This window comes from Onychomys torridus, chromosome 18, assembly GCF_903995425.1.
Source record: "Onychomys torridus chromosome 18, mOncTor1.1, whole genome shotgun sequence".
NCBI classification, from domain to species: domain Eukaryota; kingdom Metazoa; phylum Chordata; class Mammalia; order Rodentia; family Cricetidae; genus Onychomys; species Onychomys torridus.
This window is the reverse complement of record NC_050460.1, coordinates 6,546,000-6,572,930: the sequence shown is the minus strand read 5'-3', so window position 1 is coordinate 6,572,930 and position 26,931 is coordinate 6,546,000. Positions and strand designations below refer to the sequence as shown.

Here is a 26,931-nt window from a genome sequence, read left to right as displayed (position 1 = left end):
CTGAGCTGTGGGATTTGGGGAGGATTAGCACAGCACTCTGCATAGTTTACTGCTCCCACCCCATTAGAAGAATAGCAGGCGTCCAGCATTGTCTTTAGAAGCCACCCAGCAGTGCTGCTCTAGATGGGCAGTGACTCCTCAGTGGTGGGAGGGCAGCACCGTCGCTGGTGCCTTCGGAAGATGCTTTTATCTGCTGCTCTGTTCCCCAAAAGAAAGACAGTCTTACCATGGTATCAGCTTTTTCAAAAGGCAGCTAAATGACCAAAATATAAATCACAGCTAAGTTTTAGCACATATTGCGTCCAGGTCCTGCTCTTTCCAGCCTCTTGCTCTCTTTCTTCGTTCAATCTGACGTGGAGAGGATCTGTAGGGTCGCTTTTGTGTGTTCCCTTGCACAGGCCCATGTGGGGGTGTGAAAGCCGCAAGAGCATTGACTCTTAAAGGACTGAAGACCCCATCTATGATGGAAATCTTACCTGACAATTGACTAGGATGGGTAGAGGTTTATTGGGTTCTCAGTTTTGAGCTGAAACTCCTCTAGAACGGCAGATAAATTATGCCACTTATTTTTATAATATTAGCTACTGATTTATCAGGATAGTAAGGTCAAAGTCCCTGTTAGAGCTAATTTGATTCTCCTTGAAAAAAAAAATGTTACCTGGAGGTAATCTTGAAGAGAACTGGGTAAGAAAATGTGTGACTAGCTTATTTCAGCCATCATTGCTAATAGGTTTATCTTTATAGGCATGAGCCTTTGACAGCGAATCAGCACTTGTGAACAGAGGTCATCTCATTTATGTGGTCACTTACAGAGTATGTGGGTCTGAATTAGTGTTTTGTTTTTATAAACTCAAATCCCAGCCAGGCATGGTGCGATCCCAGCACTTGGGGAGGAGGGATGGAGGCAGAATGAGCTGGAATTCAAAGTAATCTGCAGTTTTCATACCTGAGCATCACAGGAGACTAGATTTTGGTTCTCAGGACTACTTTGGGTGTTTGAAAACTATCTGTTACTCTAGCTCCAGGGGATCCATTGCCCTCTTCTGGCCTCTGCAGGCACATAAACCTAGTGCACATAACCCCCACTGCCTCATACATACATACATACATACACATAATAATAATAATAATAATAATAATAATAATAGGCTGGAAAGATGGCTCAGTGGTTAAGAATTCTTATTGCTCTTATAGAAGAGGTTTGGTCCCAACACCCACAATGGCAGTTCACAACTGTCTGTAACTCCAGTTCCAGGGACTCTAACACCCCTTTCTGGCCTCCTCAGGCACCTACACCTATGTAATGCCCATATACTTACTCAGGCTTGTGCACTTACATATAAAATAAGCAAATCCTTAAAAAAATAACTCTTTAAGTCTATTAGTCATTGTTCTATTGGTGTGAAGAGACGCCACAACCATGGCAACTCTTATAAAGGAAAGCATTAAATTGGGGCTGGCTATGGTTTCAGAGGTTTGGTCTATTATCCTCATGGTAGGGAACATGGCAGCATACAGGCAGACTTGGTAGCTGAGAATTCTATGTCTGAACCTGAAGGCAACAGGAATAGAATGAGCCTCTAGACCTGGTTTGGGCTTCTGAAACCCCAAAGTCTACCCCTAGTGATACACTTCCTCCAAAAAGGCCACACCTACTCCAACAGGTCACATCTCTTAATCCCTCTCAAGTAGTACCACTCCCTAATGACCAAGTGTTCAAATATATGAGCCTACAGAGACCATTCCTATTCAAACTACCACATTAAGAAACAAATCCCGCCTGGCGGTGGTGGCGCATGCTTTTAATCCCAGCACTCGGGAGGCAGAGGCAGGTGGATCTCTGTGAGTTTGAGGCCAGCCTGGTCTACAAAGCGAGTTCCAGGAAAGGTGCAAAGCTACATGGTGAACCCTGTCTCAAAAAAAACAAAAAACAAAAACAAAACAAAAAAAAGAAACAAATCTCAGAATGTCTAGGATATCCTCATGGAGTGCTAAACTTTAATCTTTTTTTTTAAATTATTTATTTAGTGTATGTGTGTTGTCTGCATCTGCCACAGATTATATTTATGGAGGTCAGTGGACAATGTGGGAGTTGGTTCTCTCCTTCCACTAATGTGGGTCCCAGGGATCAAACACAGGTTATAAGGCTTGGTGGCAAACATTTACCCACTGAGCTATGTTGACTGGCCCCAACGTTTACTTTTCTGTTCCTTTTTCTATGTTCATTACAGCTATCTATATCTTAATTTTATTGGATGCTCAGGGTTAGACATCAATTGCACCTTTGTACTTTATAACATCTAGAAAAGATCAGATTCACTAGCAACACTACATAAAATCTATTGATCAGAGAGATGTTATCAGTAAAGAAGAACTCTATAGGCTGGGGATGTAGTTCGGCAGTGTCCTAACATGGTCAGAGTGGCAAAACTAAGTAAATGTGTAGCCGGGAAAGTGAGAACAGGACTGTAGAACCAAATGCACTCTCCAGTGTCCCGAATGCAGGCAGAGCCTAATGACCTTGTCGCTGCATGTCAAGTGAAAGTCAAATAAGTATGCCTTGGTGACACCTCTGTGTCATTTAGTTGATGCCTTGGTGTACCCCATGCTGAAATTCTTAATCTGTAAGCGACACCAGCTTCTCTGGTTATACTGTTAATGTGACTCTTGACTTTTTTTTTTCTGTAAGCAGTTCATCTTAATCTACAGCTACTATTCATTGTAAAATGCACCTGAGCTTTAAAGTCAGTAGTTCAAAACATTTAAGTATAGAATGAGACTTAGTTTACTATATCTGGAAGACTGGCGTTTGAAGTCAGTGCTTGCCAGTAGGCTGTGGGAAAGCTGAGAACCTCTTACAGTGTGATCAAGAATGGGAGCGTTTGTGGAGGTGAATTGGGCAGTGTTTATTAGAATTTAAAATGTATATATTCCTTCCTAGGAGTTTGTTCTATGTTCATATATTTGAGATTAAAAAAAGAGGTACAGGCCGGGCGGTGGTGGCGCACGCCTTTAATCCCAGCACTCGGGAGGCAGAGGCAGGTGGATCTCTCTGGTCTACAGAGCGAGATCCAAGACAGGCTCCAAAGCCACACAGAGAGACCCTGTTTTGAAAAACCGAGAGAGAGAGAGAGAGAGAGAGAGAGAGAGAGAGAGAGAGAGAGAGAGGTATAATGCCTGACATGGTGCCTCATACTGTAGTACCAGCACGGAGGAGGCTAAGGCAAGTTGACAACCACATGTTTAAGCTAGCCTGGGCTACATAGCTAGACCTTGTCTAAAAAGACCAGAGAAAAGGGGGAAGGTGACAGTTTTGCTTGTTATTTAACCCCATGCTCTGTCCTAAGAAGATGTAGAGTAGAGCTGTGGTGACCGCACTGAACGTGTTAATCAGGTTCTTTGTACATGCATGAATGTACATGTGTGTGTTCAAGTGTGTGTGAAGGTCAGAGGTCAAACTCATGTCATCCTACAGGAGCCATCTATGTTGTTCTTGAGAGAGAGTCTCTTACTGGGACCTGGGGCTGGCCAGCCAAAGAACCCAAAAGATGCTCCTGTCTCTACCTCTCTGCCACTGGGATTACAAGAGAGTTAACCACCGTGCCTTACTTTGTATGTGGGAACGGAGGTCTTCAGGGCTTGTGCAGTGAGTACGGAATTGACAGCCCCTCCCAGTGTGCTTCAGTTTGTGTTAGCATGTGGTCATGAGCACATTGTGAGGCACCGATGTCGAGTCCCCAGTCTGCCTGTGAAGTCTCTCAGGACATGGGGTCTGCTGAGATGGTTCCTGAGCAGGTAGAAGGTTTTGATGTTGTTTTTATTGTCTTTTTTTGAAAATTATCCCAATAGTAGTTGTTTATCCAGTGGAAGTGTGAGGGAATGTGTCTTCCTTGTGGACTGAGGCATGGCTGTCACTAGAGCTTTAGATTTTGCTTTTGTGTCCCATCCCAACTTGTTGTTTAAAGAACTTAAAGCTGCCTTTTAGTATTTCTGTTTTGTTTTATTTTTTTGGAGATAGGATCTCCTGTAGTCCAGACTGACCTTGAATTTGCACTAGTCTTGATTTCTTGATCCTGCCTCAGCCTCCCAAGTGCTGGCATTAAAAGTGTGAGCCACCGCATTTGGCTCTCCAAATGTATTTCTATTTTATGGAAAAATTGAAGGATATAGCTTAGTGGAGCATAGCGCTTGCCTGGTGTGCATCAGGCTCGGGTTCAAGTACAGCTTCATGTAGTTTTGAGAATGATGAGTTCTGAGGTTGGAGGGATGGTTCAGTGGTTAAGAGCACAGCTGCTCTTCCAGAGGACCTGGGTTCAGTTCTGGGTTATCTGATGCCTTTTTTTGAAATCTATGGGAACACATGTAGTGCATATACATGCATACAAACAAAAACTCATACATATAAATAAATCGTTTTTTAAAAAAAGTTAAGATCCTGGGAGATTGCTTAGTCAATAAAGTGCTGCTCCTACAGTCTCAGTGCCATAGGGCTGGGGAGCAGAGAAGCTCCTCAGCCAGCCAGCTTAACCAAATCATGAGTTTCAGTGAGACTCCACCTCCAAAACTAAACAGTGGTGGTACATGATCAAGGAAGGACACCTGGTGTTGACCTCTGGCCTCCACATGCACCTCCACACACATTCAGGAGCACACACACATATACAAACCCACAATCAATAACAAGTACATACAATATATAGACACATGTTGAACTTCTCACTTTGTAGTAGTAATATATATAATTGACTTGTCCCCTGTATGTCTATTTAAATGTAACTCTTGCCGTGTAAGAGATTTTAGAAGGTTTCATTGCATCAATTAATGTATGCATGAGTACAAAATTGTTCTTCAGATTTTGGGAGGTTTTCGTTTTGTTTTGTTTTTTTAAGACAGTTTCACTATGTAGCCCTGATTGGTCTGGAACTCACTATGTAGACTAGGTTGGCCTCAAATTCACAGAGATCCAGCTGGCTCTGCCTCCTGCGTGTTGGAATTAAAGGCTTGTGCCACCACACCTTGCCCTTTAAGAAAGATTTTTTTATTATTATTATGGGTTGTGTGTGTAGGCTGAAGGATAACTGTGGGTGGGAGTTGGCTCTCTTTTTCTGATATATCCTAGGGATCAAAACAAGCTCATCAGGCTTGGAGACCTTTACTCTTCCATGGTTTGGGTATTCTTGCAGTGGACAAAGGCCTCTGTTCACCTTTCCCGTATTCCTTCCCTACAGAATCCTCCCCAACATAGCTTATATAAGCTCTTAATTATACATACATCTTTGTAAAACATTTAGTAATAGGGTGGTGTTTATCTTTAGTCACAAAATATTTGGTTCCACCCTGCTATTTTAGAATTTGGCTTTAGAATCTCTTGGAAATGCCATCTTACTCTGGTTTTCACTTTGTTTACTATTTGAAGATCTACTTACGCTGGATGCAGACTTAGCTAATCGGTCTTAACTGTTGCATAGTATTCCATGGTGTATGTAGATCCCCATAGCAATGGTACCCAGGCTACTGTAAACAATACTACCAATAGCAGTCTTGCAGTGCCTAATGCGGGCATGTTTTAGAATTTCTGGGAAACAGACTCAGGCTTGCCATGATGGCATAAGTACTGTAAGGAACTGAGTGGATGTATCACTTTGCACCCCACAAGCGTGGCATTTCTATACTGCCCCAATCCTTGGTCTCCTTTTTACCATTTCGTAGTAATGTTTGAATGTAACTCGTGTAACACTGATGAGCTGGAGCATTTCTTCATGTTTCAGTTGATTGTTTCCCTTTTGTGCACTGCCTCTGTATGTTCTTTGTTTCCTATACAAACTAGAAATTACATATGATCATAATAATCATAAACTTAATATCTAGACATAGTCACACAATCCCTGGTTGGTTTTGAACCATAAGAATATTTGAGTTTCATCTATTTGTCTGTGTTGTTCAAATGCTTGAATTTCATGTAGTTAGACCCATTAAGACTTTTAGCCTTGGGCTGGGGATTTAGCTCAGTGGTAGAGCGTTTGCCTAACAAGCACAAGGCCCTAGGTTCGATCCTCAGCTCCACAAAAAAAAAAAAAAAAAAAAAAAGACTTTTAGCCTTAATATGTTTTCCTTACTAGTGCTTCTTGGACTTAACATTCCCAGGTTGTCTCCTAGATTTCTTTCTTTTAGCTTTATGGATTTACTTCTCCTGCTATAATGTATGTAGACCCTTCCTTCCTTGCCTCCTTCCTTTCCTTTATTTCTATCCTCCCTTCCCTTCTTTTTTTCTTGTGTTAGGGACCAAATCTAGGACCTCCACAGCTGAGATATCCTCAATCTCCTATTGCAGTTTTGACTGACATTGTTTTAACTTTAGGCTAATTTAGCAAGATCTGGCATAGCGTACGCGCACACTTACACACACACACACACACACACACACACACACATACACATGCGCGCGCGCGCACGCATGAAAGAATAAACATGGTTGATTTTTTGTTTTTAAGATAGAAGACATTTTTAAGAATAGTAATACAGGGGCTGGAGAGATGGCTCAGAGGTTAAGAGCACTGACTGCTCTTCCAGAGGTCCTGAGTTCAATTCCCAGCACCCACATGGTGGCTCACAGCCATCTGTAATGAGATCTGGCACCCTCTTCTGTATACATAATAAATAAATAAATCTTAAAAAAGAAAAAAGAATAGTAATACAGTTTCTAACACTTTAAATGACACACATTTTGTAGTCTCAGATACTGGGGAGGTTAAGATAGGATTGCTTTATTATTATTCCTTTTTATTTCTTTGAAAAAAATGTTTTTGAGAAATTGTTTCACTTTGTAGCACTGACTGCCATGGAGCTCCCTCTGCCTCTAGAGTGCTGGAATTAAAGATGTGTACCACTGCACCTGGCTAAGTATTTTTTTTTATTTTTAATATGTATTTGTGTGTGCATGATATGTGTGTGTGGAGGTCAAAGGACAATTTTGTGGAGTCACTTCTCTCCTTCCCACTTTTGTGGGGTCCAGGGATCAAATTCAGGTAGCTAAGCTGTGTGACAAGTGCATTTGACCACCGAGTCATCTTGCTGGCCCAGGAGGATCTCTTGAACACAAGATTTCAGGTCTGTTTGGATAACATAGTGAGAGCCTATCTCAAACAAACAAACATAAAGGGGAGGTTACACTTTGTGCAAAAGTATAAAGTATGATTGACTTCCTGATTCTAGGGGAATTTTTTTTCTTAAATGTTCTACTTAAAGGCTGTGGGGTATGCTACAGTTACTCCCTACCTTGCCATTTGTCTTTTCTGATTGTCTTCATTAATGCTGAACGCTGACAAGTGGCTTTACTGGAGTGAATTTGGCTTCGTTTGATTAAAACCCCCAAACTCCCAGTACTCAAAACTCAATAGGCTATCAAAAGATATCAAAAATCATTAAGCATGGTGGCGTATGCCTGCAATCCAGCCACTTGAGAAGTAGAAGCAAAGGATCGGAATTGATGGCCACCTCTGCTACATAGCCAGCTCAAAGCCAGCCTAGGCTGTATGATAACCCCGTCTCAAACCAACAAGGGGACAGGAGATCAGAGCATGGAGAAACAGCCACAGTTGCTTTCCATGGCAGAGGACAGGGTTAGGAGTCTGGGATAAAGATGAGTTGTAGAGTGCTCATCTAACATGCACAAAAACCCGAGTTCCATCCCCACTCAGTCCTTGCTGACACAGTGAGTTTAAAGCCAGGCTGTGCTACATTGAAACTATGTTTCAAAAAGCAACACCCTCCACCCCCCCCCCCAAACAAAACAAAAAAACCTTTGAGATTTATTTTTATTTTTAGATGTGTATATGTGCATTTATCTGTATGTGGGATATGTGCACAGATGCCCAGAGGCAGCTACAATGCCCTCGAGTTGTAGTTAAAATTGGGAGCTCCACAAATGCTGGGAACCAAACTTGGGTCCTCTACAAAAGCAGAAAATGTTCTTAACCACTGAACCATCTCCAAATTTTTTTTTTTTTTTTTTTTTTTTTTTTTTTTTTTTGAGACAGGGTCCCTATTCTATAGCTGTGGCTGTCCTGGAACTCGGTGTATAGACTAGACTAGATTCAAATGCACAGAGATCCACTTGCCTGTGCCTTCCAAGCACTGGAGTTAATGGGCATGCGCCACCACTCCCAGCTTACCTTAGCGTTTTTTAAAATTACCTTATTTGTCTTGGTCTTTTATCTAGAGATTTGCCTTAAATATATAACTGTGAGTATCTTATTCATTCAGGAATGAGCCGCTAAAGATCTAAAGTCTGGTTTTGCCAGACTTGTTACATTTATCCAGAGTTCTTCCCTGTAAAATTGATTAACCAGGGACCTAATTCTTTTGAAGGGTCGCTGATAGTAGTTGGCATTTGTGGGTGTTTTTCTCATAGCACTGCTCTACTGTCCTTGGTGTATCTAAACCCAGAGTCACTAGTCATCTTTCTGGAGACTAACCCTCTCAGCCTTGGTCAGTGGCCACTAGGAGTTAGAGTGGAAATCTTGGGGTAGAAGTTTTCGCTGTTCTGCAGGTCTGCCTGCTGTCCTCTGAGAAGCCTTCTGTCTCCCCGAAGGCCACTCTGCCGACACAGCAAACCGGATCAGACCGAATTGGAAAGCCCAGGTCTAATGGGTAAAGTGCTCCCAGGTGCTTCCCCAGCCCCACAGAGAGGAGACTGGGACATGAGACCGGAAGAACCACATGTCTGTTTTTGGGGATGCTGCTTATATACCCTGTGAGAGTGGTCTTGAGCCTCTCTGGGGGAGGAGCTGTGTTTGGTGGGCTTAGGGAAAGAGATGGGGAGGGGAGTTGAGGTGGATCTTCCACCAGACTCCTTCCAAACATTCCAGACTCTGGGTGTAGGGATGCCAGGGTGCCAGGGGTTGAGGTGGAGCTCCCACCCAAACATCCTCCTTTTCATAGGCATGCCAAGGTATTCTGATGTAGCAGGCTTCCTTTGGGTTACCAACCAGCTCCCAAATCATGACATGGAGACTTAAAATTAGTTATGAATGCTTGGCCTTAGCTTATGCTTGTCCCACTGGCTCTTATAACTTAACCCGTTTCTCTTCATCTACATTTTGGCTTGGGACTTCTAACCTTACATTACTCATATCTGGCTGGCTGGCCCTAGGCACCTCCCTTCTCTCCTCTCCTCTCCTCTCCTCTCCTCTCCTCTCCTCTCCCCTCCCCTCCCCTCCCCTCCCCTCCTCTCCTCCTCTCCTCCTCTCCTATCTTCTTCTTCTTCTTTTTCTTTTTTTTCCCCCTCTCTCTCTCTCACCTAGATTCCTCCTTCTACTTATTCTCTCTGCCTGTCAGGCCTGCCTATCCCTCTACTGCCTAGCTATTGGCCATACAGCTTTTTACTAGACCAGTCAGGTGCCTTAGGCAGGCAAGGTGAAATAGCAACACATCCTTACATTATTAAACAAATGCAGCATAAACAAATATAACACATCTTTACATACTTAAAGTAATATTCCACAACATTCGGGTGTGTCTTAGCGCCATTCAATTTTCTTTTCAGTCTCTACAATTTTACTTTTTTTAAAAAAAGACATTTCAGTCATTTGCAGTCCTGGTTGTCAGAAACTCCCTATGTAGACCAGGCTAGCCTTGAACTCAAAGCTATCTGCCTACCTCTGTCTCCATGGTGCTGGGGAAAAAGGTGTATGCCACCACATCCAGCAGTAACCTGCACCTGAGGTTGTCTTTTGACTGCTACATATTGTTACAGGCATGTGTCAGTATTCACAAACAGGAATGTACACATACTCATATTGTACACACGCATGCATACATCCCTCAAAAGATAAAAATAGTGAATTGATTAAAAGCTCATCTAAGAGTGATTTTTCTTATTTGAAGTGTTTTTGTGCTGAGTCCTTTGGAGTCAGGGAGCCCATTGCTCACCCTGCTTCCTCTTACGGACCCGTGTTTACAGTGTCAGTGGGGTAACTGCTGGAGCAGAGCTAAAAGCAGATGACTTGGCCCATGTATTTCACTGGACACCCAAGTGTGTCCAGTTGGTAGGACTTAAAAAGAGGATGGCTTGTGGCAGTCGCCAGCTTTTGCTGCAGTAGAAGAATTGTACATAGCAAGTTCATTTTCGCGCTCCTCCTTGATGAATGCACTTGATAGAGCTTGATCAGAGATTAATAACATCTGAAGGATTTTGCAAGTTAACATAATAGAACTCAAGTGTTCCATATACAGACATGGCATCTGAGATGCAGAGTAGAAGCAGCTAACCAGAGTTAATCTTCTGTCTAGGGCTACAATAGCCTCTCCTCTAAGTGTGATATTCTCGGCAATAGCACTCCATGATGCTAGGATTAAACCCAGGGCCTCAGGCATGCTAGGCCAGGGATCTACCACCAAGCTAGACATTCCAAGTCTTCTCCAAATGATGTATCCATGGTTTACCTCACCACATGTTCTCTTAGTTTACTTACTGTTCTGTGAAATTTAAAAGCTATATTTTTCTTCCTTGTTGGGGTCTAGTTTTATTTTGGTGAATGAGATCTAGTACCCTCTTCTGGGCAGAACACTGTATACCTAATAAATTAATAAATCTTTAAAAAAAAAAAGTGGTGCAAAAAAACCACACACACACACACACACACACACACACACACACACACACACAAAGAGCTAGTTAAGAACAAGTGTGAGCTATCGGTCGAGCATTTATAATTAATAATAAGTCTATGTGTGGTTATTTGGAAACTGGCTGGTGGAACAGAAAAGTTTCTGTTTCTCTGTATAGCCTCAGCTGTCCTGGAACTTGCTCTGTGGACTAGGCTGGCCTTAAACTCAGAGATCCACATGCCTCTGCCTCTTCCTCCAGAGTGCTGGGATTAAAGGAGTGTGCTACCACTGTCTAGCTTATTTTGGTGAATCTTAAAATTGTGAAAATCTACGCTTTACATTTAAAGGTTTTTTTTCTTTTGGTTTTTGGAGTTAGGGACTTATTCTGTAGCTCAGGCTGGCCTTAGAACTATGTAGCCAAGACTGGCCATGAAGTCAAGGCATTTTCCCTGGCCCAGCCTCCTGAGTGCTGGGATGCCAGTACTGACACACCACATTAGGCCAAATGTTTATGTTTTAAAGAACTTAAATCAAGCATTAAAAGGGCTTCTCTTCTACTACTGTTCCTGCTTGGTCGGTTCTAAAAGTGAGTTGTGGGAAAGGGTAGGTTCATCGTTCAGTGATTTAAAACCATAGGCACAACACTGTAAACTGTGCTCCTTGGTCACTGGAATACACCAGTTAAGCACTGGCCCTCGGTGCCTCTATTTCCTTAGCCGTGCATGGGCTAGTCATTTACTGAGCAGTCTGGCCCTACTTTGTTCTGTCACATACCACTGACACCTATCTCATGTTGACACCTGACAGAGCAAGTGTGTTGGAAACACTCCAGCACTAGTGATGTCTGGTGGAGTGCAGCGAACATCCCCACATGTTCCCTCCCGTTAAAGCTGCAGCTCTGTGCTTGTAAAACTGGTGTCTGGCGTTTTTCGTTTAAATTTTAATTTATGTGGTTGTGTATGTGTGTGTGTCTAGGTGGGGATATTGTAAGTGTGAATGCAATGCCCACACACTACAGGCCCTTATGAAAACCTGACATGGGTGCTTGGGAACCAAACCTGGGTTCTTTGCAAGAACAGCTTTTGCTCTTAACTGAAGGTGGACTTTTCTGTCCCACCAGCCAGTTTCCAAATAACCACACATAGACTTATTAATTATAAATGCTCGACCGAGAGCTCACACTTGTTATTAACTAGCTCTGTGTGTGTGTGTGTGTGTGTGTGTGTGTGTGTGTGTGTGTGTGTGGTTTTTGCACCACCTTTTTTTTTTTAAAGATTTATTAATTTATTAGGTATACAGTGTTCTGCCCAGAAGAGGGCACTAGATCTCATTGTAGATGGTTTTGAACCACCCATATGGTTGCTGAGAATTGAACTGAGGACCATGGCAAATTCATCTTGCTTCTCTGTGTCTCTTCTTTGACTCCTCCCTTCTTCATGCTCTCTTTTTGTCTGCAAGTCTCCCTAACCTCTACCTGTCCAGCTGTTGACAAGTCAGCTCTTTTTTAACCAATAAGAGTGTTCCACGGTAGTTAACCACTGAGGTCATCTCTCCAGCCCATTGTCTACTCTGTCTTTCTTCTTTTTTAGAACTTTATTTATTTATCTATGTGTGTGTGTGGGGGGGGGTACCCTTGGAAGCCAAAAGAAGGCGTAGATGCTAAGATTTGAGGCCAGGTCCTTTGGAAGAACAGCCAGTGCTCTTAACTGTTGAACCATTTTTACAGCCCATTTTCTAGTATTTCTTTTCTTTTCTTTTCTTTTCTTTTTTTTTTTGAGTTTTGGAGCCTGTCCTGGACCTCACTCTGTAGACCAGGCTAGCCTCAAACTCACAGAGATCTACCTGGCTCTGCCTCCCAAGTGCTGGGATTAAAGGCGTGCACCACCACTGCCCGGCCATTTTCTAGTATTTCTAAGGAATGCTTGATGACAGAATTACTGTTATAAAAACAGTGTGACTCTATGGTGAAGGTTAGACCTTTTCCCAGCACTTAACACTATTTATTGTCTGTAGAGGTATAAAAGCAGGATTAGAATTCCCAAGTGATGAAATGGGTAGCACCGGTCATTATAGATGCAGTTTGGGATTGCTTCTGCTGACATTTAACTAGCAAGATTGGGAGGAACACCAACTAAGCCATTGCTCCTAGCTCTTTCTTTCTAGGAAGAGATTCTCAGTCTAGTAGAATTCTCATCTAATTATGTCCGTTAGCTCCTATGAAGCTTGTTGATTAAAACCAGATATTATTTAACTAAAATGAAGAACCAAATGCCCAACATAGTTCAGAATTCTTTGCATTCTCTGTAGATGACCTGGCTCTTTCCTCACAGCTTGCTCAGAGCTCCTGGAATGTTTGAGTACTATGTTCTCTAACCAGAATAATATCACAGGTGTACAGTTCTTGTCTATTTATAATGTATTTATACACATTTTTCTTATTGATCTTTGTGACATCTTTGGGAGTACAGCTGATTTTATATTCATTATAGGGAGGAAGTGTAGGGTCTCAAGTCATAGGTGAGTTGTCCAGGGTCTCACAGCTCATAAGCCTGGGCCATAGGCTCAAGCCCCCTGATTCTAAATCTGTGGCTTTTTGAAAACTTCCATGCTCTTGTGCCCCTTATAAACAGGTTCTTCTAGTGTCTTATTAGATATAATGAATACAGAGCCAGATCTCATTTGAGATTTGTGGTGCTGGGATTTGAACTGAGGGCCTTGAGCACACTAGGCAAGCACACTATCACTGAGCTATTGTCTCAGCTTCTCTTATGAAAGTGAAGGTTGTAGGCTAGGGATACAGTGTTTATTGGTAGACTGCTTGCCTGATGAGAACAACCCTGGATTCAATATTCAGTTCTATACTTAGCACCACAGAGCAGGCTGGCCTCAAACTCAGATATCCACCTGCTTCAGTCTTTAAAGCACTGGCATTAAAGGCATGTGCCACCACACCTAGCATGGCCTTTTGATCAAGATCAAATATAGGATGCTAAACATAAATTCCATGTGGTTACATATCCTACATGCTATTGAGTGTAGAGGTGGTTAACATAGTTAGCTTAGGGGCCATCTAGAATTAAATTAAAATTACTTGGTTTTAACTGTAATTAGTGTTTGGGGGTATTGTTACTTTGGCAATCAGGTTTGAATAGGAGACAGGGGGACTGTTTGAATTTGAGGCTCCATCCATACAGTTTTGGTGCAGTTTGTCAGAGTAAGTGCCTCAGCCCTGCAGCCTATAATATATAGCAGATAAAAGCTCTCCCTAAAAGTATCTGAGTTTCATGGTCTTGCAACTCCTTCTGCCATGTGGGGCCAGACTTTCTTGCCCCATGTGACTGATTTGCGCCAAGTGCACCCAGATGTGAAACTTGGAGCCTCTGATTTTCAGAAAGGCTCTATTCACACGGCGCATTGTGGATTTGTATATCTAACTAAAGAAAGGGAGCAGAATAGAGGTGGAGAGCCTAGCTTTGCATTAATGCAGACAACTTTTGGCGGTGCCTGGCCTGGGCGCCCCCCCCCCCCCCCCAGTCCCAGCTTGGCCCTATTGTACTGGCTCTTCCTTTCTGCTCGGTCCTCTCCCCATTCTCTCAGGCCTTTAGAGATAGAACAACAAATTCTTCTCCTGGAGAACGCAGAGCAATCTCCCTTTCTTGACAGACAGCCATTCTTCAGGGAACCACCCACTCTAAGGGGACTGGACCGGAGAGGTTGGGGCCCCATACCAAGGGTGCGTATTTTTGCAAAGCAAGTTTCTTTTAAGAGGAATTCTTGTGTTCACTGTTAGCCTGATAAAATGGAGAATTTGCCATCCTGTTACATAGCAGCTAATACACTTTATTAAATCCTCAATAAAGTGTCAGAAGTCTAAACAATGTGTAATTTATTGAACTCATAAACTCTAGTTACCTTTGCTTAATATAATATCCTGGTGTATAGAATATGTTGCCTTTAAAGATACTTGCTGCTTACATATAGGACATAAACCCAGTTAACACAAAGGAATTGTCTCATACCCTTTCTGAACCATTATTCATTTCACTTATGCATAAATAAGTTTAGCTTTTGATACTTGAATATTTTTGTTAGCATGAGTTTTCAGTTCTGACAGTTTTTAAGTTATGTAAAGACAATGTGTATTCTTTACAGAAATCCACTTTTTTCGGAAGAAAACCTTTATTTAATTTAAAAATTATTTATTTATTTATTTAGTTAGTTTTTTTTAAATAGGGTTTCTCTGTGTAGCCTGGCTGTTCTGGAACTTGCTCTATAGACCAGGCTGGCCTCGAACTCAGAGATTCACCTGCCTCTGCCTCCCAAGTGCTGGAATTAAGAGCGTGCGCCACCACTGCCTGGCTAGAAGAAAACCTTTAATGCTTGTGTTTATGGTTCATTCTTCCTGTAAATGACTGAATCTTTGGGTCATATTTTTTTCCTATTTTTTAGAATGTCAATATCAAAAAGTTGTAGGGATTTCATTGTGTTGTAATATATTAATCCTTTTCTGAATTTATAATAAAATTTATAAAATTGCTTTTTTCTTGCCATGTATCAGCTCAGGCTCACAGATTGTTTCCCCTCATAGGTAACAGAGAAGAAGAAAACCCAGCCAATGAATATGTGATAATATGGAAGAAGATGGAAAAAAGCTGTTTAATGGGTAAGGAACAAAGCTGTAGTAAAATCTTATTAATGAGAATCATTCCTGATGGTATGACCAGTCTGTTTACAGTCTTGTTGAAGGAGTGTTAATTATGATCTGTTTTTTTTTGTTTTGTTTTGTTTTTGCCGGAGCTGAGGACCGAACCCAGGGCCTTGTGTTTGCTAGGCAAGTGCTCTACCATTGAGCTATAGCCAGGCTTTGATCTGTTTCTTGGTGATGTTCTGAACTTCTGATCCCAGCATCCATCTTAACCTTGCACATTTTTCATACCATCAACTAAGAGGAAGTACAGTTGTATTTAGAGATCAAATGGGCCTTGAGAGTAGCAAGAATACTGAAACAAAGCTTGAAGTCAATTGGTGGTTGACTAGAGACTGCACTCGCCATGCCTGTCAAGAGTAATTACCCACTCTTCCCCCGCCAGTACTGCCAGCTGCTGTGACATCAGGCTCACCGTGGGGGTCTTGTTCACTTGAGCAACTGCAGGTATGTGTCAAGAGGCAATCAAATAAAATTTCAAAAGCTCATAGATTTTTATTGTCTAGAATCCAAATATTCTAGATAACCAAAACTGTCCACGAGTATGAGGTCCCTACCAGAGTCTAGAAGTTTATGCAGCATTTATTTGGGCAGCCTTCTTCTCTGTCTGGTGCAGGGCTTCCCAACCCACCTAGTGCTGTGACCTTTAACACAGGTCCTCATGGTGTGGAACTCCCAACCATGCAACTATTTTCATCTCTACTTCATAACTGTAATGTTGCTAGTGTTATGAATCATAATGTAAATATCTGGCATGCAACTCCTGTGAAAGGTCATTCGATAAGCCCCAAGGGTTTGTGACCCACAGGTTGAGACCATTGGTCTACTGATTGAAAACAGGAGCTTTGAGAGCAGACAGCTTTGGGGCAGTTGTTCTTAGCTTGCTTGAGTAAGTTGGTTTCTGGGCTTCAATTCCCCGACTTAAAAGTAGAGACAATAAAATACTTAATATGTTGCTGCAGAGGACTAACTAGTCCCTATGACAAATGTGCAGTGATGCCTGGAACATAGGGAGTACTTGGTAACGACCAGCTACGGGTGTCAGGTACTGTCCCAGTTAGCATGTTTATGCATCGCTCTGTGACGTTATATTCTGGGGGTTCACCTGTCTTAGGGAAGGCTAATGCTGAGGGCAAGAGAGTCTTTAGGGGAAGTTTCCATTTAGCCTCATTTCATTCTCTTGGAGTGTATTGCTCAACTGTGAGAACAGAGTTATACACCTCCAGCTCTCACTGGGTATCTTACAGTGTATGTGGATAAACAACCATTCTTGGGCTATATATAATAGTTCTACCTCAGCTTATGTCAGCTGCTGGTGGCATGCACCAGTAGTCCAGCACTCAGGAGGCTGAAGCAGAAGGATCATGAATTTGAGGCCAAACCTCAGCTCCATAGTAAGATCCTGCCCCCCCCCCCCCAAAAAAAAAGTTCTGTCTGTGCAGGATGCACGTAGTTTTTCTTCTTTCTAGATAGCTATGGCAGATTTTCTGTTCTGAGTCTGACAGCCTAGTTGAATGAAGAGTCCTCTGAATTTTTTTTTTTTTTTTTTTTTTTGAGACAAGCTGGCCTTGAACTCACTATGGAGCTGAGGGTGAGCTTGAACTCCTGATCCTCCAACATTCACCTCAGTCTTGGGAAGCAGATGTATAGCACCATGCCCCTGCTTTTGAGTTTCTTTTTTGTTATTGTAAAGTATTATTGTACCTTTGAAAATGTGTTGTTGGTTTGTTTGTTTTTTTGTTTTGGGGTGTGTGTGTGTGTGTGTGTGTGTGTGTGTGTGTGTGTGTGTGTTTTGCTTACATATACCTGTTTACCATGTGTGCTTGGTGTTCATGGTGGCCAGAAGAGGGCGCTCTATCCCCTGGAACTGGAGTTGCCGGAGGTTTGTGAGCAGTGGCTGTTGTCTTTTTCCTCCCTTGGTCTATTTTGTTGTTGCTGTTTGAGTCAGAGTTTCTCTGTGTAGCTCTGACTGTCCTTGAGCCCCGTAGACAGATCCGCCTGCCTCTGCCTCCCGAGTGCGCGGATCAGGGGCCTCTGTGCTTCCTGTTCTGGCCTTGTCTTGTCGGAGGAAGCATTGGTTTCTCTTTTCAAACAGCAGTCGCTGCCTGATGTTAATGAATGAGGGAACTGGGTGCTGAAGGATGAAGAGTGATCGTTCAAGACCCGTGACGCTGACGTCTTGGCTTTGCTCCAAGTGGTGTCGCATGCGGGATGTTGCATGCGGGATGGCTTCCTTTCTCTTTTCTCCCCCCCCCCCCCCCATCCATTGTTTGAGCATCTTTCCTAAATGGAGATCCAAGTATGTCTGCCCTTAACAATGTCTTGCAGGGATTCCAGGAACTGCTCAGACTTTTTGAGGTTGATGAGGTTGGCTTTGTTTTAATAACAATATTAAAACATGATTTGTTTTCCATCCTTATCCATTCCTGGGAATGTGAGTTTTCAGAAGGCTCTATACTATGAAACTGACTGGATGTAGAGTTAGATGAAGAGTCTCTGCCTTAATTAGTCTTGGACGTTAAAAAGATTTGTAGAAAGGGTACATACCGCTTGCTCTTCTCTGTAGGTTTGCTATGAGCAGTAAGCCCAAAGTGCCAGAAGCAGGAGCCCTGTTCTTTGTGTGCCATGTTCCTGGCTTCTTGCTTTATAGTGTTAGCCGAGCATCTACTTTGTTGCAGTCCTGTGGTTGGACTGGAAACAAGGTAGTAAACAAAATGAGAGAGAGCCCATGTCCCTTCCAGCCTTTCAGTCTGTTGCCCCAGACATCACCCCCTCCCCTTCCAGGAGAATCTGAGTTAACAGTCACTGTGTGTGTGTGTGTGTGTGTGTGTGTGTGTGTGTGTGTGTGTGTGTGTGTGTGCAGCATGCGCTCTCAAGGTCTCATCATGAAGCCTAGGCTGGCCTTGAGCTCATAGCTCTCTGTAGTGTGTGCTACTGTGCCTGGGTATCACTGTGGATCTTACACACTTACTCAGTGACTCATATTTCCCCGGGTATATTAAGATCAATCCACATGAGTCTATTAAATGGGTAACAGAATTTATTAACATATAAATTGAGGAAATACACTCATGATTACAGAATGGAGTAGACAGCAGAAGTCATCCTCTGATCTGAGTGAATCCACCTCGCAGCCAGGAGCCTGGAGAAGGGGCCTCTGTCCTTTCTCCAGCTCCTTTATCAGAGGTGACTTAAAAACCACACTAAGCACTGCCTCCTTTGGGCTGTGTAGCCCAGGGTCATGGGCAGAGCAAATACCATTACACAGGTGCTTGAAGGATGGTGTGGTTTGACATTTTGTGACTTTTTAAAAAAATTATTGCCGGGTGGTGGTGGCGCACGCCTGTAATCCCAGCACTAGGGAGTCAGAGGCAGGTGGATCTCTGTGAGATAGAGGCCAGCCTGGTCTATAAAGCGAGTTCCAGGACAGCCTCCAAAGCTACAGAGAAACCCTGTCTCAAAAAACAAAAACAAAAAATTGTTTTTACTTTTTAAAAAAGATTTATTTATTTATTATATATACAGAAGAGGGTGCTGGATCTCATTACAGATGGTTGTGAGCCAGCTACCATGTGGTTGCTGGGAATTGAACTCAGGAACTCTGGAAGAGCAGTTGGTGCTCTTAACCTCTGAGCCATCTCTCCAGCCCTAAAAATTATTTTTAAAGGCAACAAATGACTTAGAAAGGTTACTATCATTTATTTATTTATTTATTTATTTATTTATTTATTTATTTATTTATTTATTTATTTGGGGTTTGGTTTTTGGAGACAGGGTTTCTCTGTGTAGCCTTGGCTATCCTGGAACCCGCATTGTAGTTCAGGCTGGCCTTGAACTTCAGAGATCCACCTTCCAAAAGTTAAGTATCTTAATGGAACCCCAGTATAGCAATAGAGATGGGTCTGCCCAGCATTTCTGTTGTATCTGATTTGATTTCATTTGTTTTCAAAATTAGTGCCAGTTTTGTCAAGATATTTAATGGAAATAAAATGCCAGTTAGTTTTAAGTTTATTCTTTTTATTATTTGGAAAAAAAATATGTGTATATATATATATATAATTTTTTTTCAGTTTTTCGAGACAGGGTTTCTCTGTAGCTTTGCGCCTTTCCTGGAACTCACTTTGGAGACCAGGCTGGTCTTGGAACTCACAGAGATCCACCTGCCTCTGCCTCCCGAGTGCTGGGATTAAAAGTGTGCGCCACCACCTCCTGGCGAAGAAAAATATTCTTAGGGTTGGGGATTTAGCTCAGTGGTAGAGTGCTTGCCTAGCAAGCACAAGGCCCTGGGTTCGATCCTCAGCTCCAAAAAAATAAAAATAAAAAAAAAATATTCTTGCTTGTGTAAGATTTTCTTTACATAGTACGTTACTCCTAAGGCCCTGTAATTGCCTTGAAGAGATTTTCATATCAAAAGAGATTAATTACTTGGCGCATTAGATTGAGTCACGTAATAACTATTTGAAAGCTAATTAATGCAGCCATCAGACCCCTGTATCAGCTCGATGTCTGTCCGATCACTTGCCCACTCCAGCCATTTCTAAGTGCAGATAGTCACTAGCGTCAGTAGAGTACTCGTGGGAAAAGAAGCTGACACTCAAACTGTGAATGACCACAGAGTTTCTCTAGTTTTTATTTTAACCTCAAAATGCACTTTACTTGAACTTTTATTATTCTTTTGAGACAGGGTCTCTATATATCCCTGACTGTCCTGGAACTTGCTGTGTAGACCAGGCTGCCTTGGACTCAAAGAGATCTCCCTGCCTCTGCCTCCTGAGTGCTGGGATTAAAGGCGTGTGCCACCATACCCAACTTGTAGTGTCTTATTACGGCAATAGAAACCCTAACTGATACAGTATCTAACCAAACTTATTTTTTTAAAACAGGGTCTCATATAGCCCAGGCTAGTCTCAAGTTCCTGACCCCTGACCCTCCCACCTTCACTCCTAACTGTTGGGATTATGAGAGCGCACCGCCACACATGTTTTAATTGTGTTCTTGTGTATGTGTGTATCTATGTGAGTCATAATCTAGAATTCTCTCGAAGGGAGTCTCAATGAGGGATTGTAGGGTTGTCTTGATTGTGTGACGAGGTGGGAATGTTTGACACTGTGAATGGTACCATGCCCTGGGGAAGGGCTCGTGAGTGTGTAAGAGCGACGAAGGCTATCTGAACACTAGCACACACGTATTCATTGTTCTCTGCCCATCACTGTGGATGTCGTCACTGTGGATGCCATCACTGTGGATGTCATCCTGTGGATGTCATCACTGTGGATGCCATCATCACTGTGGATGTCATCCTGTGGATGTCATCACTGTGGATGCCATCATCACTGTGGATATCATCACTGTGGATGCCATCATCACTGTGGATGTCATGTGACCAGCCGCGTCGAGTTCCTGCCACCTTGACCTCCCCACGGTGATGGATGTGACCTGGAATTGTAAGCCAAATTCCCCTTTTCCTTAAGTGTTTTTGTCAGAGTGTTAACCACAGCAACAGGAAAGAAAAGTAGACAGTAGAGAAGGGGCAACTTCAGGTACCACTCTTTAAGTATTGTGTGTGTGTGTGTGTGTGTGTTTCTCATCCATGTGTGTGCCTGGTGCTCAAGAGGGCATTAGATCCCCTGCAACTGGTTGTGAACCACCATGTGGGTTCTGGGAACTGAACCCAGGTCCTCTGTAAGAGCATCAAGTGCTCTTTACTGCCAAGCCATCTCTCCAAACCCCATATTTGTCTTCTTTTACTAGGTGTTGAGGCCCTAGCTCAGATCCTTTTGCTTGCTAGGCAAACACTTTCCAATTAAGCTATCTCCCCAGCTCCTAGATCTGTTCTCAAATAAAAACTGTTGTTAGCAAAGAGGCTAGATAGGACCTGACACTTTCTTTTTTAAAACAAGTACATATTTTGTAGCCCAAGCCTTCCCCTAGTTCTGGGATGGCAGGTGTGTGCCACCTGCCTGACACTCATTTTTTTAAATTAGTAGTTCTTGGTTGTAGCAGGAATCTTAAAGGTACTTATTAATAAAATCAAACCTGAGGCCAGTTATTGGGGTGAATGCTGGAAGATCAGAGAGACAGAACAAGCCACAGCTGCCTCACCTCACCAGTTCCTCAGCTGGACTTATTTCCACAGACTGGAAGCTTCTGAGTCCTCATCCACATGAATCTCAGCTGAACTGTGCTGCTCCAAAGCCTGAATGCTTAACCAGCCAAATGCTGAACCAGCCAAATGCTGCTAGTTTCTGGTCCTCACGCCTTATATATCTTTCTGCTTTCTGCCGTCACTCCCTGGGATTAAAGGCTCGATTTCTGGGTTTAAAGGCGTGTGTCACCATGCCTGGCTGTTTCTAATGTGGCCTTGAACTCAGAGATCCAGAAGGATTTCTGTCTCTGGAATGCTAGGATTAAAGGCGTGTGCTACCACTGCCTATCCTCATGTTTAATATTGTAGCCATCCTGCTCTCTGACCCCACATAAGTTTATTTCGGGGAACACAGTATCACCACACTTGGTGACTGACTGACTGATGTAAATAAGGCTTTTAAGAGAATGGCAGAGCTGGCTGCTGCTCAGTAGTAAAGTTCTTGCTTAGTACACGTGCCTCCTCCGGGATTAATCTTAGCCCAGTAAAGGGAGAGAGGGAGGGAAGGAAAAAGAATGGGAAAGGGGGAAAGTGAAAATGGATGAATATGAATGAGAAAATGTGTGTCTGAATGAATTTTATTCCCTTGCTGCTAGCTGATTTTCTGTTTTTGTTTGTTTGTTTGTTTGTTTTTGTTTTTTCGAGACAGGGTTTCTCTGTGTAACAGAGTCCTGCCTGTCCTGGAACTTGCTTTGTAGACCAGGCTGGCCTCAAACTCACAGAGATCCTCTTACTTCTGCCTCCCGAGTGCTGGGTTTAAAGGCGCGCACCACCACGGCCCAGTTGCTTACTGGTTTTCAAGTCAGGTAAACCAGAAGATCATACTCAAGTCTTGGAACAGTTTATAAGTATTGAATTAAGCTGGGCCATAGTGGCACATGCCTTTAATCCCAACATTCTTGAGGCAGAGGCAGGAGGATCTCTGTGAGTTAAAGGCCAGCCTGGCCTACAATTCAAGTTCCAGGACAGGCAGGGCTACTGTGGGGGGAAGGGGAGAGAAAAGAAAGTTAGAAATATTGAATTAAGGGAAAATTTTTTATTTATTTTGTTTTTTGAGACCAAGTCTCATTATGTAGCTCTGCTATCCTGGAGCCAGATAATGTAGACTGGACTGACCTCAAACTCACAGAGACCCACCTACCTCTGCTGGGATTAAAGGCCTGGGCTAATACATCTGGAACAGATGCCATGTCTTTTTGACATTTGTTTGAATATCCTATACTTGCATCATATGCTACATGTCATTGGAGAACTGCATTGTTTACTGCTATGCAATGTGTCATCTTATTTTTAAGATGATTGTAAGTATTTTATTTGTTTGTTTGTTTGTTTGTTTTGACATAGGGTTTCTCTGTGTAGCCCTGGCTTTCCTGGAACTCCTTCATAGACCAGGCTGGCCTCGAACTCAGAGATCCACCTGCCTCTGCCTGTGCTGGGATTAAAGGGATTATATAATTTAAGGGCCATTCTCTCCCCACCCCCCCTTGGAAAATAAGTACTTTGAGTTCATTAGAACACACGATTTTTTTCACAAATCAATTTTTACCAAGTCCAATAAAAAAAGATTTCCACCAACAATTCACATAAAACAAAAAAATTGATATTTACCACAATTAAAGCCATACAAATGAAAAAATGTGAATATAATTTTTCAAATGTCATACTGAAACATACTGAAGATGCCACTTTCATTAGGGAAACACAGCTGGTGGAGAGTGTGAAAGGGGCTTATAAAGCATTTCTCTCAAATTTCAGTAAATATATCCCTAGACGTGTAAATTATTTCACAGGCATAGTTGCGTGTGTCATGGTACATATTCAGTGACATCCATGGTGTATGGTACATGAGTACTGAAAACATCATGGGTCTCCTCTTGAAGGGGTGGTAACTATGGTGACACTTTCACACATGTCCTTTATGTATTTTGATCATTTTCACAACTCTGTTAACCTCCCCCCCCCCTCCTGCTGACCCTCTTTCTCTTCCCAACTAACTAGACCTATTTCCTGCTTCTTTTCTTTTTACTTTTTGGTGAGTCAGTGAGTTTCATTAGGGTTGTTTGCAAGAGTGTCAATGGGAATTTATTTGACTACACCACTAAAGAAAATGTCCCTGCTGGGCATGGTGGCGCTCACCTTCAATCCCAGCACTTAGGAGGCAGAGACGGTGGATCTCTATGAGTTAGAGGCCAGCCTGGTCTACAAAGCAAGTTTCAAGACAGCTAGGACAGAGAAGCCCTGTCTTAAAAATTCACAAACAAATAAACAAAGAAAACGCCCCCCCCACACACATTAGAGTTTTAAACTTTTTTATTATATTAAATTTTTAAGATTTTAAAATTTTATTTTGTGTGTATGGATGTTTTGCCTGCATGCATGCTATGTGCCATACTTTTGGATCCTCTGAAACTGGAGAATTGAACTTTGAGTCCCCTGCAAGAACAACAGGTGCTCTTAACCGATAGCCATCTCTCCAGCCCCATTATATTGTATTTTGAGGATTTTTAAAAATTGCTCTTAGAGAGTTCTAGTAATGGTAAGACAGAGTAAGCACATTCTGTGTAGTCTCTCACAGAGAATGCAGCCAGAAATCTGCACAGAGCAGCAGCCAGGGGTCTGAACTGTAGGTGCTAGCAGCTGGATGAGAGAAGAGCAGGATTTGAAGTCTCACAAACCAGGTCCCTGGGGTGGTCAAGGCAGGCAAACCCAGAAGTGCACCAGGCTCAGTCGTACACCAGGTGTGACAGTGCTTCAGTCTGTAGACTCTAATGTATGTGTTACACTTACTGACTTTATGTGTTTGAATGCACATGTAGAAGTCAGAGGAGAGGCTGGAGAGATGGCTCAGAGGGTAAGAGCACTGACTGCTCTTCCAGAGGTCCTGAGTTCAATTCCCAGCAACCACGTGGTGGCTCACAACCATCTGTAATGAGATCCAGTTCCCTCTTATGGCCTGCAGAGAGATACGTGCAGATAGAACACTGTATACATAATAAATAAATAAATCTTAAAAAAAAAGAAGAAGTCAGAGGAGAACTTGTAGGAGTCGGTTCCCTTCCGCAGTGTGGGTTCTGGAGAATCGGGCCCAGGCTGTCAGGCTCTGCAGGGTGCAGTTGTACTTGCTAAGCCATCTTGTTGCCCATAAGGCTTTTAGTGCTGACAGGGTTGGAAGGGGAAAGCGTCCTACTTCAACATTCTCATACCTCAGTCCCCTCAGTGGGGACCTTCTTCTTCAGTGCAGGGTCTGTGCTGGTACAAACATCAGAGGAAACATCTGTTACTTTCTCCTTTCTCTGTCCTGCAGCCTTACTCCTCTAAGAACAAAATCAATGCTGTCATAGCAAAGTGTTCTAAAGTGGGCTCTCGAAGGCCTCAGTCTTCTGCTGGCAGAGGACAGTACCTGGAGGAGGTAGAGAAAGACAGCCTATAGCAGGGCTTATGAGCTCCTGGGCCTACCCTAAATAGCACACACAGGAATCTAATCCTAAATGTTGATCTTGAAAGACTGGAATGAGACTTTAGGTCAGAGGTTCTCAACATGTGGGTCAAAACCCCCTGTGGTCAAATAGTCCTTTTATTGGGGTTGCCTGATACCATCAGAAAATACAGATAATTATTTACATTATGGTTCATATCAGTAGCAAAATTACAGTTATGAAGCAGCAATGAAGTAATTTTATGGTTGGGGGTCAGCACACCATGAGCAGTTGTATGAACGGGTTGTGGCATTAAGAAGGTTGAGGACCACTGCTCTAGTGGGTCACTACCCAGCTCCTAGAATGGCAATGGAGGCAACATTCACAAAGGACAGAGCCACACAGTTCTGCAAAGCTTTGTGAATGTAAATTTGTCAATATAAGATTATCTGAAACCGACCTAAACTCAACCAGGACTATAACTTACTAAATCAGACAAAAACAAAACAAAACCCCTCAGGATTCTTGAGAGGACAGAAAGAGGACTCTGTGACTCAAAAAATTATGCAGCCTAAAAAGAACTAGCATGGCCTCAACTCATGTGGACAAGAGAACCAAGACACCATCACTGAGATGACAACTCTCTCCTTAATGTGGATCACTCCCTTCTTGTCTGTTTGATGGGCTAGCCTTGGCCACATCATGCCCTCTGATGAGCTAGTGACCCTAACTGCCAGGCTAACCCTTGCAGAGAATGGCTTAGACTCTCAGCTCCCCTGAGCTTGTCCTGAGGCCCAGCTCCTCCCGAGTCACATGTGTAAGAAGAGTAGATACTTAGGGTAAAAAGCAAGGCTGTTTTCAGTCTTCCTGATCCATCCCTCTCTAACTCTTAGGTTTCAAATTGGGTTTTTAAATTGTTTTTAACAGTGGAATGCAAAGAGGGTTGAGAGGAGTTGGCTTGTCATACGGCTCAGTACAAAAATTGAATAGTCCTGTTGTGTGTTTTCCCTTTGTGAGTGAGCCTCTCCGTTTTCCATTTTTAGGAAGATGAGTAAATGCCTTGTGGCCACCTGCCTTTAGCAATAAGATAAATAACCAACTGAAGAATGCAGGTATAGAGAGCCACACCTGATCCTTTGTCGTTGAAGATGACAGTCACTGGCCAGAATTTGCTGTGAAGCCAGCAGATTCCTACCAGCTATACATCCCAGCCTGTGATTTACAGCCACGGAGCCCACATTCCACACTTGGCACAGTTTGCTCCTGCCATCTTCTTCAAAAAGACTCTAGATGCTCACGAGGCCCCCTAGGTAGATCTGCTACTGCGAGTCTGTGTCTCCAGTGGAGCTGTACCATTTGAAGTGACATTTCCATGTATCTTCAAAGTCTTTCTTTGGCAAATACTGCTTGATGTTTGTCTGTTCACCCAGCAGCTACTGGAGCATGCAAAGCAGAGGCTTTCAGAAAAAGGATGCTTGAGAGAGGCTGCCCAAGTGTCACAGCTACAGTACTACAGGGTCTCTAAGCCTCCAGTTGTGGAGGCAGAGAGTTGAAAATCATAACCCAGTAGTCAAACGTAACTCAGTGGCATGGTAGGTTGTGTTGGGTTTCATTTGAAGAAAACTAGCAATAACCCAGAGTAATGATTTCTCCAGTCATACTTTGTCCATTACCTGGATCATTTGACTGGTAGGAAGGAGAGTTTGTCAGGGTCTGCCAAAAGGACCTCAGCAGGAGCCGGCTAATCAGGGCTAGTCTGCTCGTGGTGACTTCTGATCGAAGTATCGCTTGATGACATAAGTGTTTCCTGAGTTCTGTTGGTGCCAGGCACTGCTTGAAGCATTTCTTACCTGTTAACTAATTGACTAATGCAACAATTCCATGTGTATTAATAGGAATATTCTTTCTGTTTCCTGAAGAAACTAAGGTCTGGAGACACCACTTGTCAGTCACATAGAGTTAGCAGGAAAGAGATAAAATCCCAAGCTAGCTAGCTTGGCTTGACCTAACCACTGTGCTGATGCTGCTCACTGCTTCATTCATTTGTAAGTGATTGT

At 42.9% G+C, this 26,931-nt stretch overlaps 1 protein-coding gene across 5 annotated transcripts in view; it reads left to right on the top strand.

The window, feature by feature from the left end:
- The window catches only part of Usp49 (ubiquitin specific peptidase 49), a 73,455-nt gene that overhangs the window by 9,447 nt on the left and 37,077 nt on the right, over positions 1 to 26,931 (top strand). For all 5 annotated transcript variants that reach the window (XM_036167606.1, XM_036167605.1, XM_036167604.1 and 2 more), the window contains one exon: positions 15,197 to 15,271. The gene's annotated coding sequence lies outside the window, so the exon portion shown is untranslated. The remainder of the gene's footprint in view (positions 1 to 15,196; positions 15,272 to 26,931) is intronic.